The 15,609-nt window shown below is 43.7% G+C and overlaps 1 pseudogene; it reads right to left on the bottom strand.

Annotated features, from left to right (window-relative positions):
- Window positions 1-7,160: 7,160 nt before the first annotated feature.
- LOC102500308 (40S ribosomal protein S8 pseudogene) lies at window positions 7,161-7,829 on the bottom strand (annotated as a pseudogene).
- Window positions 7,830-15,609: the final 7,780 nt, after the last annotated feature.

The raw sequence follows: 15,609 nt of genomic DNA, 5'->3' as shown, positions 1-15,609 counted from the left end.
TGATTGGTGGCTTTTGGACCAATCATGAGGTGCTGGATATGCAAATTTGAGGGATTCTAGTGGCCAATCAGAGCAAGGTTTCAAAGGTCAGGTTTTTGGAAGGGAACCAATCATGGTAATTGTTTGCTCTCTGAGAAACCTCAGCAGACTCGCTGGTGTGCAGCTTCCCACAGGAAATCGTTTAAATGCCTGGGGATGAGGCCAGACTGCAGGTTTTAGGCAACTTTCAAAGTTTCTCTTGGTGCTTCCTTCCTTCCCAGATGGGAGTACGGTGTCCTGGCCTCATACTCGACCCCAAAAGCCAGTCATTCTCTTTCAAGCAAGCTATTTTTTATGACATAGAAACATTGGCCTTTTCTCACCGTCAAATCTGGAATTGAGGAGTCTCATTATGACTTTCCTTGGAAATTCACTTCAGTTTCTGATTATGTGGTAAGAATTTGAAGTATAAGATACTGAATGACATTTAAAGCTCATTCAGATAATGTAAATGGTTGTTTAAAGAAGTATTTAATTTGGGGACTAGCAGATGGCATATTGGCTATATCACTGGACTCCCACATAGTCAATAGTGGTTCAAGTCCTGTACCCTGTGGCTTAAAACTCACGCTGGGAGTGTGTGTGCGTGCCCAAGGTCCTGAGGGAGAATGGAGAAGGGATTGTGGTGTGGGTGAGAATGATGAAGGGATTGTGGTGTGGCCATCCCCATGGGGGGGGTGATTTCTTGCTTTCTGTCTCTCTGTCTCTCTCTGTCTCTTTGATGAGGGCACACACCCTATAGCAAAAATCTCTCAAAAAAAGAGAATTATTTAACTTTATTTATTGGTGTAATAATAATAATTATTATTATTATTTGACTAGAGAGAGGCAGAGAGAGGGGGAAGGTGAGAAAGCAAGTCACTGGGTCCGGGACTTGAACCACAGTCAGCCATGTGAGAGTCCAGTGCCTTAAACACCATGCCACCTGCCAGCCCCAGATGATATAAATGTTTAAAAATAAATAAAATTAAAATATGTTTTCAAAAATTTGAATAAATAAAACAAATATTAAATGAAATAATAATATATATCTTTTTTTTTTTTTTTGGAGTTTTTGCTATAGGGCACGTGCACTCACCAGAAAAACAGAAGAGACAGAAAGCAATAAATCACCCCCGGGGGGGATGGCTATGCTGCAATCCCTTCTCCATTCTCCTCTCAGGATCTTGAGTACACATGCACATGCGCCTGGGGTGAGTTTAAGCTACTGGGTTCAGGACTAAAACCGCAGTCGACCACGTGGGAGTCTAGCGACATAGCCATTACACTAACTGCTGGTCCCAATAATAAATATCTTTTAAAATAAGCATTAATTTAATTTAATTTAATTATTATTACTTTTTAATTTGACCAGGGAGAGACAGAGAGAGGGGGTTGAGGAGTGAAACAGCAAGCTGCCAGGTCCAGGACTCAAATCACGGTCAGCCATGTGGAAGTCCAGCACCTTAACCATCATGCCATCTGCTGGCCCCAGTATTATTATTTTTTTTTCTAAGAGGTTTTTGCTATAGAGCATGTTCAATCACCAGAGAGACAGAGAGGGTCAGAGACACAGAAAGCAAGAAATCACCTGCCAGTGAGGATGGCCACATTATAGTCCCTTCTCCTCCATTCTCCTCCAAGAATTTTGGGCACACCTGCACACATGCCTGGTGTGTTTTAGGTTGCCAGGTCTGAGACTTGAACCACAGCCAACTATGTGGAAGTTCAGCGATGTAACCATTACATCATCTGCTGGTCCCAGTATTATTATTTTTTAAATTTGCTATAGGACACATGTGTTCACCAGAAAGACAGAGAGAGAGTGAGAAAGCAAGTCACCAGGTTCAGGACTTGAACTGTAGTCAACTACGTGGAAGTCCAGCACCTTAACCACCACACCACCTGCTGGTCTCCCAAACTAAATATTTTTACCCAATATGCCAAGTTCTTATTGTTGCATAGAGCTTTATATTTATAATATTTAACTATTTTCTTTCTTTCTTTCTCTCTTTCTTTCTTTCTTTCTTTCTTTCTTTCTTTCTTTCTTTCTTTCTTTCTTTCTTCTCTTTCTTTCTCTCTATCTCCCTTCCTTCCTTCCTTCCTTTCTCCTTCCTTCCTTCTCTCTCTCTCTCTTTCTTTCTTTCTTTTTCTTCCTTTTTTTGAGGTTTTTGCCAAAGGCACATACGTTTGCCAGAGAGAGAGGGAAAGTGAGAAATTACCCCCCAGGGAGGATGGTCACAACGCAATCCCTTCTCCTTGAATCTCCTCTCAGGATTTTAGGCATATATGTACATCACCTGATGTGATTCTCAAGCCGCTGTGTCTGGGACTCAAACCACAGTCAGCCATGTAGGAGGATGGCACCTTAACCTCCACACCACCTGATAGCAATATAACTTAATTTTTAAAAAAAGAATTATTTTATTGGGGCTCGCAGGTAGCATGGTGGTAAAAGTGCTGGACTCCCACATGGTCGACCGCGGTTCAAGTCCTGGACTTAGTGGCTTGCTTTCTCAATTTCCATCTCTCTCTCTCTCTTTCTGTGTGTGTATGTGTGTGTGTGTGTGTGTGTCTATGGTCAAATTAAAATAAATGACTGAATAAATAAAATTAAATAAATAATTCTTTAAAAAAAAGGTAGGGCTTGACTATATGATAATTATTTATAATGGGTTGAGACAGAGAGAGGGGGCAGGGGAAGTGAGAAAGCAAGCCACCAGGTTTGGGACTCGAACCATGATCGGCTATACGGGAGTGTCCAGCGCCTTAATCACCACACCACTCGCTGGTCCCAATATAACTTAATTTTTGAAGAGAGGGATTTTTCCTATAGGACACATGCACTCACTTGAGAAACAGAGATAGACAAAGTGAGAAATCACTCCTTGGGGGTTGGCCATGTTGCAATTCCTTATCTTCCATTCTCCTCTCAGGATTTTGGGCACACATACATGTGCCCAGAGTGAGGTTCAAGCTGCAGGGTCTGGAACTCAAATCATGGTCAGCCACGTGGGAGTTCAGTGCCTTAATTACCACGCCATCTGCTGGTCTCAACGTTTTTCTTAGTAATTACACACAGTTATTGTTAAGGTATAATCCTTATTGAGACCAGCAGGTGACGTGGTGGTTAAGGCACTGGACTTCCATATGGCTGACTGTGGTTCGAATCTCAGACCTGGCAACTTGCTTTCTCACTTTCCCTCCCTCTGTGTGTGTGTCTCTCTGGTCAAATTAAAATAAATGAATAAATAAATTAAATTAAATATTTTTCTAAAGTTCTCAAACACCCCTGGATCACAGCAAATTCATCAAAACCATCAAATTGCCAAAAAGCAAAGAATCAACTAACAATCTTAAGAATCATGCAGAGGGGATATCCCAGAGCCAGAGCTACTGTGTGATCTGTCAGGAGCATGCTACTGAGATCTGTTTTACTGTTGACTGCCTGCCTTTTATCTAGAAGGCTCCTTGAAGTGATCATTGTCTTACTGAGCAGGCAGCACCTCCACCTCCCTACTCCAGACCCGGTGGCTTAAACTCACACCAGGTGCGTGTGCGTGCGTGCCCAAGATCCCGAGAGGAGAATGGAGGAGAAGGGATAGTGGCATGGCCATCCCCCCGGGGGGTGATTTCTCACTTTCTGTCTCTCTCTGTTTTTCTGGGGAGCGCACGCGCCCTACAGCAAAAACCTCTCCAAAAATAATAATAATAGTAATAAATAAAATTAAACATTAAAACAGGTGTAATCCTTGTTACCCCATTTACAGTAGAAGAAGCTGAAGTTTAGAAAAAGTATAGAATTTTACTAATGCCTCCTCAACTGAATGAAAACCACGTCTACACTGTGTTAGAGAACACAGATGCTCAGTAGGTAGTTTTAAATTTTTTTGTTTGAGGCTGGCTAGCAGATGGTGTAGTGGTTATATCACTGGACTCCCACATGGCTGATTGTGGTTCGAGTCCCAGACCTGGTGGCTTGAAGATCACACGAGGCGCGTGTGCTATGGGGCTGGCCCCTGCTGTTGAATTCTGTACCTAGGGAGAGACAACAGGGTGGAGAGGAGGACTGAGGCCTCTGGGCAGCTGGGAGGAAGTGACCCAGGATAGCTGGAGGATGAGCCTCAGGTAGACTCTAGCACTGATTCAAAAAAGGCAGATAAAAGACACCAGATGGAAGAGAAATTAGAGCTCTTGCCTAGGTCTTACCTTTTTCCTCAATGACCTGCCAGAACGTCAGAGTTACAGGCAGGGGGCTTGTGGGGAAAGGCGCCCTGGGGCTGCAGTAGAAGGGCACGGGAGAGGGAGTGATATGGGGCAGACAGAGGGAGGACTGCCAGGTGGCAGAGTTGAGAGCTTTCTGCTGAGGCAGGAAACTGGCGCTCAGAGTAACCATGAGGTCGGCTTCAGTGGTTCCCAGCAGCTTAACACTGAGAGCCGGGAAATGAGGAATTAGATGGATCTGGTGCTGAGGTTTCTTGGGGTGCTTATGACAGAGGGATGGGGGCAAAATAGGTGGTAGCAGGTCCTGGAAGCCGCAATGTGTGACACATTGCCTAGGAAGGACAAAAAGCCAGAGGGGTCCGGGGATGGGCTAAAATGTACTGAAACCAGTGGGTCTCAAACTTGAGCATGTGTCAGAATCCCCAGAGATCTTGTGCAAACAGGATTGCTGGCCTAGCCTGTGGCGCACAGATAGTGCCACTGCTTAGGAGGCTGGAAGATGCATGAGAGGCCTGAGTTCGGCTCCTGGGCCTCCCTGAACACACCAAGTACAGTTACACACACCTGTGTTCCTAGCTACTTGGGAAGCCAGTGCGGGAGGATTGTGACACTATGAAACCCTGTCAAATTCTTATCTTGGCCTAGTCTGGTGGCATTGTCAGTGGCAAACTGAACTGTGATGCTAGAAGCCACGTGACCGACCACAGACATGGCCGACCACAGATTCAGACCCCTGAGTTGGCCTCAAAACATGCTGAGCAGGGACCAGCAGTTAGCGTAATGGCTATGTTGCTGGACTCCCATGTGGTCGACTGCGGTTCGAGTCCCAGACACAGTGGCTTAAGACTCACACCGGGCGCGTGTGTGTGCGTGCCCGGGATCCCAGGAGGAGAATGGAGGAGAAGGGATTGCGGTGTGGCCATCCCCCCTGGGGGGTGATTTCTCGCTTTCTGTCTCTCTGTCTGTCTGGTGAGCGCACACGCCCTATGGCATAAAACCTCTCCAAAAACAAAACAAACAAACAAAAACCATGCTGAGCATGTGAGCAGGTGCCCAGGATCCTGAAGACCTCTGTGTCTTTCCCTTTTCTTCTCTCTGTCCCTCTCTCAAAACAAAACAAAACAAAATAGTGTGGATTGCTAAGCTTCCCCCCCCACACTCCAGTTTCTGACTCAGTAGGTTGGAGACATTTACATTTCTGAGGGTTTTCCAAGGACACTGCTGCTACTGCTGCCCAGGGTCAGGTTGGGAACCACATTTTGAGAAGACTTGGGGCTGGGAAGGAAGAAAGCGAGTCTTTCTCTCTTGAGATCTCGTTAAGGTTTCAAAGCAGAAGAACCATTTCTGGACTCAGGGGAATTTAGGGCATCACTGGAAGTACTGACCCTGAAGGGACACTAAATGCACACACGCAACAAATCTTAGTTGACAAAGACCCTCTGCTTGGCCAAGCTTTAGTCAGGCTTCTGAACCTTCTCCTAGGCCCATCTGTGCACTTACATGTAAAATTCCCTTTTAGCAAAGAATTCTGCTGAGTCAGTTTATAAGAAAGTCCCCCCACCCCCGCTCCTTCTCAGTATCTGATCACCCTGGACATCTGGCCAGCTTCCTCAGCCTCCCCCTCCCCCGGTGATGTCTGGTCACCTGGCCCGTCTTCAGCACGAATCTTGTTAGGTCAGTTTAGCTAGAATCCCCCTTATCCCTGATATTGTTCTTTTAGTAATTTTCCTTTTCTTTTGAACATTTATTTATTTTTTTCTTCCATAAATGAAAGAGACAGCAAGAGGCAGAGAGACAGAGAGCTAGCACTCCCCAACGAGACCTTGGCACCAGAATCCACCTCCACCCTCAGGCAACCTGGATCATACACATGCATGCCCATGTCTCTGGGTGTGAACCTAGAACCTTCCCACGTGGGTCAGCTGCTCCGAGCGTTGTGTTCTAGCCCTGAGCTACCATCCAGCATCCTATTAGTACTTTTCTATCTGCCCACTCTCCACCTTGGTCCTGTCAACTCCTGCTTCACAAGGCCTTACTTGAAGTTGAGCCCAGTCTCTCTCCCACTACTGCAAGATCCCATTGTGGTGGTCCCTATGGCTTTGGCAATGGTCCTGCATGGTCTTCTTCTTTTTATATTTTTAAGAATTGGGACCAGCAGTTAGCGTAATGGCTATGTCGCTGGACTCCCACGTGGTCGACTGTGGTTCGAGTCCCGGACCCGGTGGCTTAAACTCACGCCGGGTGCATGTGCGTGTGTGCCCAAGATCCCGAGAAGAGAATGGAGGAGAAGGGATTGCGGCGTGGCCATTCCCCCTGGGGGGTGATTTCCTGCTTTCTGTCTCTCTGTCTCTCTCTGTCTGTCTGGCGAACGCACGCGCCCTATAGCAAAAACCTCTCCAAAAAAAGAAAAAACAAAAACAAAAACAAAACAAAACAAACAAAAAAAGAATTATTTTATTTCCTTGTCATTTGTTTACTTTGACCAGAGAATGACAGAGAGAGAGAAAGAAAAAGTGAGAAAGCAAGCCTCCAGGTCCAGGGTCGGATTGTTGTTGGGTGTGTGGGAGTCCAGGGCCTTAACCACAATGCCACCTGCCAACTACCTGCATGGTCTTCTTTACAACTTCTAACAACTCCCACTGAGTAATTTTTTAAAAAAGAATTGTTTACTTTATCTTATGTATTTTTTTGGTGTTTTTTAAGTTATGTATTTTATTTATCTATTATCATCATAATCTTGTTTACATTACATTGAATCACATATAACTTTACAGTGTATTACATTCTTTTTTCCAGCACAATTACCATGCATTCAGTCACTACAGAGACATTAAAATCCCCATTTCATCATCCAATAGCTTTTCATTATTTTTCCCAATCATCGCTATCATTATTATTATTCTATTTTTTTTTTTTTGAACAATAAACACCTTTATTACAGAGCGAAGATAGGAAGGTTTATTTGCCATTCTGGGCTTTGATTTTCCTCAGGTAGAACTCCAGCTCCTTGCCTTCTAACACACAGCCATCTGCACGGCTGCACTGGCCTGGTCTGGATGCAATGCAGGCAAGCAGCTTGCCCTGCTGGAACTGCTCCTCCAGGAGACTGCTGATTTTGGCATTCTTTTTCCTTTCATCGTATTTCTTCAGAATTTTCTTTGATCGCTTTTTATTTAAAATCACTTCTCCTCAGGAGTCAGCTTGGCCCCCTTCTTGCGGCCCAGGGGCAGTGCATAGTGGGACTCGTACCACTGTTGATACGGTGTGCTGTCAATGAGCACCATGCAGTTCTTCACCAGGGTCTTGGTGCGCACTAGCTCGTTATTGGATGCGTTGTAGACAACATCGATGATCCTTGTTTTGCGTGTACAACACTCTGAGCCCCAAGAAAACTTCCCCATGTCCAGCCTCAGGGCGCGGTATTTCTTGTTACCTCCCCGCACATGGACTGTGTGTATGCGGCGGGGGCCAATCTTAGTGTTGGTAGTGGGGCGTCCCAGCTCATACTTCCGCTTCATATGGTAGGGCTTTCTCTTGTCCCCCGTCTTGCGGCGCTTGTGCCAGTTGTCCCTAGAGATACCGTACATCGCTCGGCATCGGCTGGAAAGAGCATTCCAATTATTTTTTTAAACAGTCAGTCACTATTTTCCATTTTGCTTGTAAAAAAGACTTTCTGTACCCCACATGGAATACTTCTCACATCAACCCAGCTGAGAATACTATACACGTTGTCATCATCAACCGGTAATAAACCGTATCTGTGTTCTACTAATGTCATGCTTCTGTATTTATTCTCTTGCTATCTTTCTCTATACTCTTGTCTTTTCCTGCCCCATTCCACACTGCCTTATCCTCGTTAACTATTTTCACTGCTTTTATGTCCTCTAATATTTTGATCTCTACCATAGAGTGCAGATAGTTGGTATATATTAAGTGGATACATACAATATCTTTCTTTCATATCTTGGCTAACTTCACTCAGCAATAGATCCTCCATATCTGACCGCTTTCTATCAATGCCAGGGTCTTGTTATTTTTTATGACTGAGTAGTATTCCATAGAGTATATATACCACACTTTTCCAATCCATTCATCAGTTTGTGGACATTTGGGTTGGTTCCATGTCTTGGCGATTGTGAATAATGCTGCAATAAACATTGATGTACAAGCACTTTTCTGACTGAGCGTTCTCCTGTCCTTTGGGTAGATACCCAGAAGTGGGATTGCTGGATCAAATGGTAGTTCTATTTGTAGATCTTTGAGGAACCTCCATATTGTTCTCCACAGGGGCTGAACCAGTTTACATTCCTACCAACAGTGTAGGAGAGTTCCCTTTTCACCACATCCCCGCCAACACTTATCACTTTTTATATTTTTAATCTTTGCCATTCTGGCAGGGTTTAGGTGGTATCTCATTGTGGTTTTATCTGCATCTCCCTTATGATGAGGGATGTTGAGCATTTTCTCATATGCTTTTTGGGCTGTTCATATGTCTTCCTTAGATACATTTTTGTTCAGTTCATTTTCCCATCTTTTAATTGGGTTAATCATTTTTTTTTCCATGTAAGGTGCTTGAGTTCGCTGTGTATTCTGGTTATCGGTCCCTTGTCCAAGGCATATTTAACAAAAATATTCTCCCATTCTGAGAGTTGTTGATTCATGCTTGTTACTGTGTCCTTTGCTGTGCAGAAACTTCTTAGTCTGATATAGTCCCATTTGTCTATTTTAGGGATTATTGCCTGTGCTTTGGGAGTCTTATTTAAGAAATCTTTGCCTACTCCAATGTCTCCCCAGCATTTTCCACCAGTAGTTTTATTGTCTGAGGTCTTAGGTTCAGATCTTTGATCCATTCTGAGTTGATTACTGTTAATAGTGAAAAATGGGGGTTCAATTTCATCTTTCTGCAGGTGGATACCCAGTTTTTCCAGCACCACTTACTAAAGAGGTTTTCCTTTTCCCAATGGATTGACTGATATTCTTTGTCAAAAATCAGTTGACCGTAAGCTTTGGGGGTTATTTCTGGGGTCTCTAGTCTATTCCATTGGTCCACATGTCTGTTTTTGTGCCAATACCATGCTGTTTTGATGACCACAGCTTTATAGTATATCTTGGGATCAGGGAGTGATATGTCTCCCACTCCATTCTTCTTGTGCAGGATTACTTTTGCAATATGAGGTTTTTTATGATTCCAGACAAATTCCATGATTGTCTTTTCTAGATCTGTGAAGAATATTTCTGGTATTTTGATTGGAATTGTATTAAACATGTAGATTAATTTGGGTAGAATTGCCATTTCAATTATGTTAATTCTTCCAATCCAGGAACATGGAATGTCCTTCCACTTTTTCATGTCACTTTCAATATCTTCTTTAAGATTTTCATAGTTTTCTTTATAAAGGTCTTTGAGTTCCTTAGTTAGGTTTATCCCTAGGTATCTTATCCATCTTGTGGCTACGGTGAAAGGGATTCCTTTTTTCAGCTCTACTTCATTCGACTTTTTGTTCATATGTAGAAATGCTATAGATTTTTGGATATTGATTTTGCATCCTGCCACTTCACTGTATTCACTTATTACTTCAAGAAGTTTTTTCATGGAGACCTTTGGGTTTTCTAAGTATACCATCATGTCATCTGTGATTATTTATTATTGCTTTAGTTTGCTATAGAGCACATGTGCTCACTAGAGATAGAGACAGAGAATGCAAGAGAAGGAAACTGAAAACACAAGCCACCAGCTCTGGGACTCAAACCATGGCTGGCCATGCAGGAGTCCAGAACCTTAACACCACGCCACCTGCTGGCCTGTGTAATTTTTTCTTCAAGTAGTATTTTCTCCTCAAAGGAAGACCCATCCTCTTCCTAGGGTACTCAGGTTAGCCCACTTCTCTCTCAGTAGTCTTCTGATACCTGGTACCTTCTTTTGGTGACCAGGTAAAATGCTTCAGGGTCTCTAAGTGATGACATATGCCAAGGATGAAGGTAAATTCCTCACTGTAGTCAAAAATCGAACAGTACAAGCAAGCCACTCATGTGGCATCCCAAACATCCAGTTCAGCTCTTAGTCAGGATACCTTGCTTAGGCCTTCACCGGGAGCATACTGTCAGGTGGTCAGGAAGGCAAAGAGAGAAATGGCCTCTGAAGAAGAGAGAGGCAGAATGAGCCTGTGGATCTCCACAAAGCCTGCACTCTCTCCTTGTAAACAGCACCAGGACATGCCCTGGGATCCGTCCACCTAGTGCCACTAAGAACTGTGTACAGGCTGACTCTGTGTCGGGATCTCTACTTCTCCAGAGATTTCTTCACTGCCCTATGCAGGGGGTGCTTTAGTTTAGTTATTTAGTTTGTTATATAAGGGGTGTCCATGAAGCTGCCATCTGAAACAAAACAAAGCCCAGCAAAAACGACCTTGAGTGTCCCCTTGCTCTGTCTCTTCCCACTTGAATGGTATCCTGAATCTGGTGTTTACCGTTCCTTGCTTTTCTCCTTATATGGTTTATAACTTTATTTTTACAGTGGAAGTTTTCAAACATGCAGAAAGCTAAAGAAACTAGGCTGATGAGCCCACACGGACCTATTGTTCCGATTCTAATTCTTTTTAAAAATTAGTTTATGTATTGGGACCAGCAGTTAGTGTAATGGCTATGTCGCTGAACTCCCATATAGTCGACCGCGCTTCGAGTCCCAGACCTAGCGGCTTAAATTCACGCCGGGCGCATGTGTGTGCATGCCCAAGATCCTGAGAGGAGAATGGAGGAGAAGAGATTGCGGTGTGGCCATCCCCCCTGGGGAATGATTTCTTGCTTTCTGTCTCTCTGTCTCTCTCTGTCTTTCTGGCAAGTGCATGTGCCCTATAGCAAAAGCTTCTCCCCCCCAAAATTATTTTTTTTATTATTATATATTTTTAAAGTTTGCTATAGAGTGTGTGTGCTCAACAGAAAAGAGAGAGAGAGAGAAAGTGAGAAAGAAAGTCACCAGGTCCAGGATGTGAACGATGGTCAACCATGTGGGAGTTTAGCACCTCAACCACTATGCCACCTGCTGACCTCACCTCCAAGTCTAACGCTTTGTTCATGTCCAGTCTTGCCCTTTCCTGTTTCTACGTTCTTTTTTTAAAAAAAAAATTATTTACTTATTTAGTTACATTTATTATTATCGTTTTTTAAATTTGACCAGAGAGAGAGAGAGAAAGGGAAAATGAGAAATCAAGCTGCCAGGTCTAAGACTTAAATTGCCATAGGCCATGTGGGAGTCCAGTGACTTAACTACCACGTCACCTGCTGGCCCTGTGTTTCTACACTTTTTAGGCAGTTTTACTGTGTTCATGTTTGTTCCAAAGGGGTATTTATTTTAAAAACATTTTGGGTGGGGCAGAGAGGGTGTGTGTATTCACTGGAGAAAGACAGAGAGAGAAAAAGAAAAAGAGAGAAATCAGTCCTCCTATGGAGCCTGGTCATCATTCAATCGCTTTCCTCCTTCAGGATTCTGAAGTGTCCAGTGTATAAGCCACTGGGACTGGGCTTGAACCCCAGTCAGCCATGTGGGATTGTGCTTCCTCTCATGGCACTCAACAGCTGTGCTATGGGGCCAGCCTGGAAGGAAATTCTGACACATGCTATGACAGGGCTGAACCTTGCAGACATTGTGGTAAATGAGATAAGCCAGTCACAGAAAGACAACACTGCATGATCCCACTTACACAAGGTGTGCCAAGGAGTCAAGTTCATAGAGACAGAAAGTAGGATGTGGTTACCAGGAGTTGGGGAAAGAGGGGGGTGAGGACTTATCGTGTAATGGGCACAGAGATGAGAAGAGTTAGGTAGATGGATGGCAGTGATGGTTGCACAAAACGCAAATGTACTTAGCACTACTTAAAAATGATGGCGATGGCGATCGTGATGTGTATTTTGTATTATGTGTATTTTGTCAAACAACAACAAAAAAGCCACATAACAGCATCTGTGTGTGCAATCAAATTGCCATTCATTTTTTCTGTTCAACAACATTTTATTAAACAGACATTCTTTAGATCCTGTGTCAGGTACCAGGGCTCCCAAGAAGAATAAGGCCCTGCTAATGATAACGTATAGGATAATGTCTTTGTATACACTGCATTCATGCTGGGAAAAAAAAAAACAAAACACATGTTTTGTACACTGTAAAGGAGTATGGTGATTAAATGTAAATAATAAATATATTTTTAAAAAGATATTATTATACACAATATAATCAACAGAAAAAAAAAAAAAGAAAGAAAAGAAAAAATAAGGCCTGTCCCTGACCTCAGGACTTGAGGTCTAGGTGGGGGGAGGCAGATATCTCAAGTGTTCTAGTTGCTAAAGGCCTGTCAATGATGGCCGGCAGGTGCCATGGTGGTTAACGGTGCTGGACTCCCACATGGGTGACCATGGTTCAAGCTCCAGACTGGGTGGCTAGCTTTCTAACTTTCCCTCTCTCTCTCTCTCTCTCTCTCTCTGTCCTCTCTGGTTAAATTAAAATAAATAAATAGGGACTAGCAGTTGGTGTAATGGCTATGTCGCTGGTCTCCCGTGTAGTCCACTGCAGTTTGAGTCCTAGATCCAGTGGCTTAAACTCACACTGGGCATGTGTGTGTGCGTGCCCAGGATCCCAAGAAAATGGAGGAGAAGGGATTGCAGCGTGGCCATCCTCCCTGGGGGGTGATTTCTTGCTTTCTGTCTCTATGTCTCTGTCTTTCTGGCGAGCACACATGTCCTATAGCAAAAACCTCTAAAAAAAATAGATAAATAAGAATAAATAAATAAAGTTAAATAAAATAATTCTTAAAAACAAAACAAAAGGCCCATCAGTGACACAAAGGGTATAGGGGAGTGAGTGGCTGGTTCTTCCTGGGAGGCCACAGTGAAAGTCATGGAGACTTTTTGGGGGACCAAATGGTGGCTCAGTGGTAACAGGCAATGTTCTGTGAGGCTGATTGACATGTGAAGGGTCCAGGTTCGTGTCTGGAGACTTCCCTGAGAACATCAAGCATGCACTTACTTATGAGCCAAGGCTGACTGGAGCTGTGAGTGGATCATGGCATCAAGACCCTGTTAGGAATTCTGTCCCTCTTTCTTCCTTCTCTTTCAGAAGAAATATATTTAAAAAATACTATTAAAAGAGAGATAGAGAGAGAAGCCCTTCTGGAAAGTATAACCTGTGATCTAAATCCTGAAATCTGAAAAAGTAGTCACCAAGCATCGAGGAGTTACAGAGGGAGAGATTGGAGTGATGGCGGGGACCACGGTATGCTGGGGCCTTCACAGCTCTCCATTTGGCTATTAGGGGATTGAGGCAACATAGGAAGCCTGGGCCAGCAGCTGATGGCGTAGAGAAGAAGGCAAAATCCAGACCACAGAGGGCCTCAGGGCCTGCCGCCATGTTTGGACACTCCCTTCAGGTGGTGGGAAGTGACTGAAGGCTCTGAGCATGAAAGTGACAGCATCACATTGAGGTTAGAGCCATCGCTCGGCAGCCCAAGGTTACTGATCCTATTTGTTCACTGTTGTTTCCAGACTAGATACTGGGTTGTTGGAAAACTCATGACTCATTTTTGCATAGATAAACATGAAAAAAGTACATCATGGCTTTTCTGACAACCATGTAGTAGCTGATAAAAAGCCGAAATGTCTAGTGCTGTTAAGCCTTTTGGGGGAGAATAATATATGAGAGTTTATAAAATGCATATTAGACCAAAATTGTTCATGTCAAGAGCATTTGGGTTGGCGCTTGTGATTCCAGCAGCAGAGAACATTCCTCTATGCCGTTTTCTTAGCAGTGTTTCAAATGGAGCTTTATTGATTATGACCTTGTATTTCATCTCAAGCAGCTTTCAAATTAAAAAAAAAAAAGACTTATGTAACCATCTCTACTTAATATTCAGGAGCCTTGCATATTCTCAGTGAAAAAGGAAACTAATACACTATACTGGCAGCTACACACAAACCTAGAGTTTATTATCTGAGACAACAACCCAAATCCTGAAGCTTGTCCCAAAAAACTCCATGGAGTGTGAAGGACTCCCCATCAGCTATGACTGTAATTTCTATGAAGTATGAGCAGGGCTGTCAGGTTTCTAAGAGATAAAGCAAATGATTGGCATCCTGAGGCCTTGCTGTATGGTAGTACTTCTGTTTTCACCAGGCTGCAAAGAACTCTCTTCCAGCTATTCCAGGGCAAATAGATATCCTTCTTTGGGCCTCGCTACTCTCTACTTCATTGAATTTAGGAAGAACAAGAAATCCTTTAGGATTTCTAACATTGTCTAGTATTAGACAAAGTATCAAAAAATCTTTCTCACAGAAATTTCAGGAACTCTGCACCAAGTAACTCAGAAAGTCTATCCTTTCCAGACAAGCCAGTGTGTTTTGTTGTTTATTTATTTTTAAAAACAGTCCCTTGTTTTTTTTTTTTTTTTTTAAGAATTATTCATTTGATTTATTATTCTTTAAATTTGCTACAGGGTACATGTGCTCACCAGAAAGACACACAAAGAGAGGGAGAGAAAGAGTGAGAAAGCAAGCTGTCAGGTCCGCAACTTGAACCACTGTCGGCCATGTGGGAGTCTAGAGCCTTAACCACTATACCACCTGCTGGCCCCAAGCCAGTATGTTATTGACCTTTGTATTTAGTGAAATGAAAAACTTTATAGAGCATTTGGTGTCCCGACCTGGGGGACAACCGAACAGGTTTCCTGACTGAAGGAGTGAGAGCCGAGACAAGTGGCGTAGTGTTACAGCAGGGAGACGACACTGTGTCTTCAGTGTTGTCTGTTTATTGTGGGCAGCAAGGTATAGCACGGAGACAACGCAGTGTTACAACTCTTTAGGGTCGCATCGTCTATTGTGAGCAGCACGGAGATGACGCAATGTCACAACTCTTCAGGGTCGTCCGGAGACAATGTAGTGTTACAGCTCTTCAGGGTCTCGCAGGTCGTCTGGAGACGATGCAGTGTCAGCTCTTCAGGGTCTTCACGGTCGTCTGGAGACTGTGCGGTGTTTCAGCTCTTCAGGCTCTCCTGGTCGTCGTCTTCTTCCTGGTCGTCTGTGTTGTCTTCCTGGTCGTTGTTGTCTTCCTGGTCGTCTGGCTACTGTGGGCCAGGCATCATGGTTATATACACACTGGTGGCCTGTGATTGGTTGTAAATGGTGGGTTATGATTGGTTGCTTTTGAACCAATCACGAGGTGCCAGATATGCAAATCTGAGGGATTCTAGTGGCCAATCAGAGCAAGGTTTCGAAGGTCAGGTTTTTTGAAGGGAACCAATCATGGCAATTGTTTGCTCTCCGAGAAACCTTGGCAGACTCGCTGGTGCGCAGCCTCCCACAGACCTTTGTATTTAGTGAAATGAA

Source organism: Tupaia chinensis, unplaced genomic scaffold, assembly GCF_000334495.1.
Source record: "Tupaia chinensis unplaced genomic scaffold, TupChi_1.0 Scaffold000365_1, whole genome shotgun sequence".
NCBI lineage: Eukaryota > Metazoa > Chordata > Mammalia > Scandentia > Tupaiidae > Tupaia > Tupaia belangeri.
Note: the sequence above shows the minus strand (reverse complement) of the source record. Positions and strands in the feature narration are given on the sequence as shown.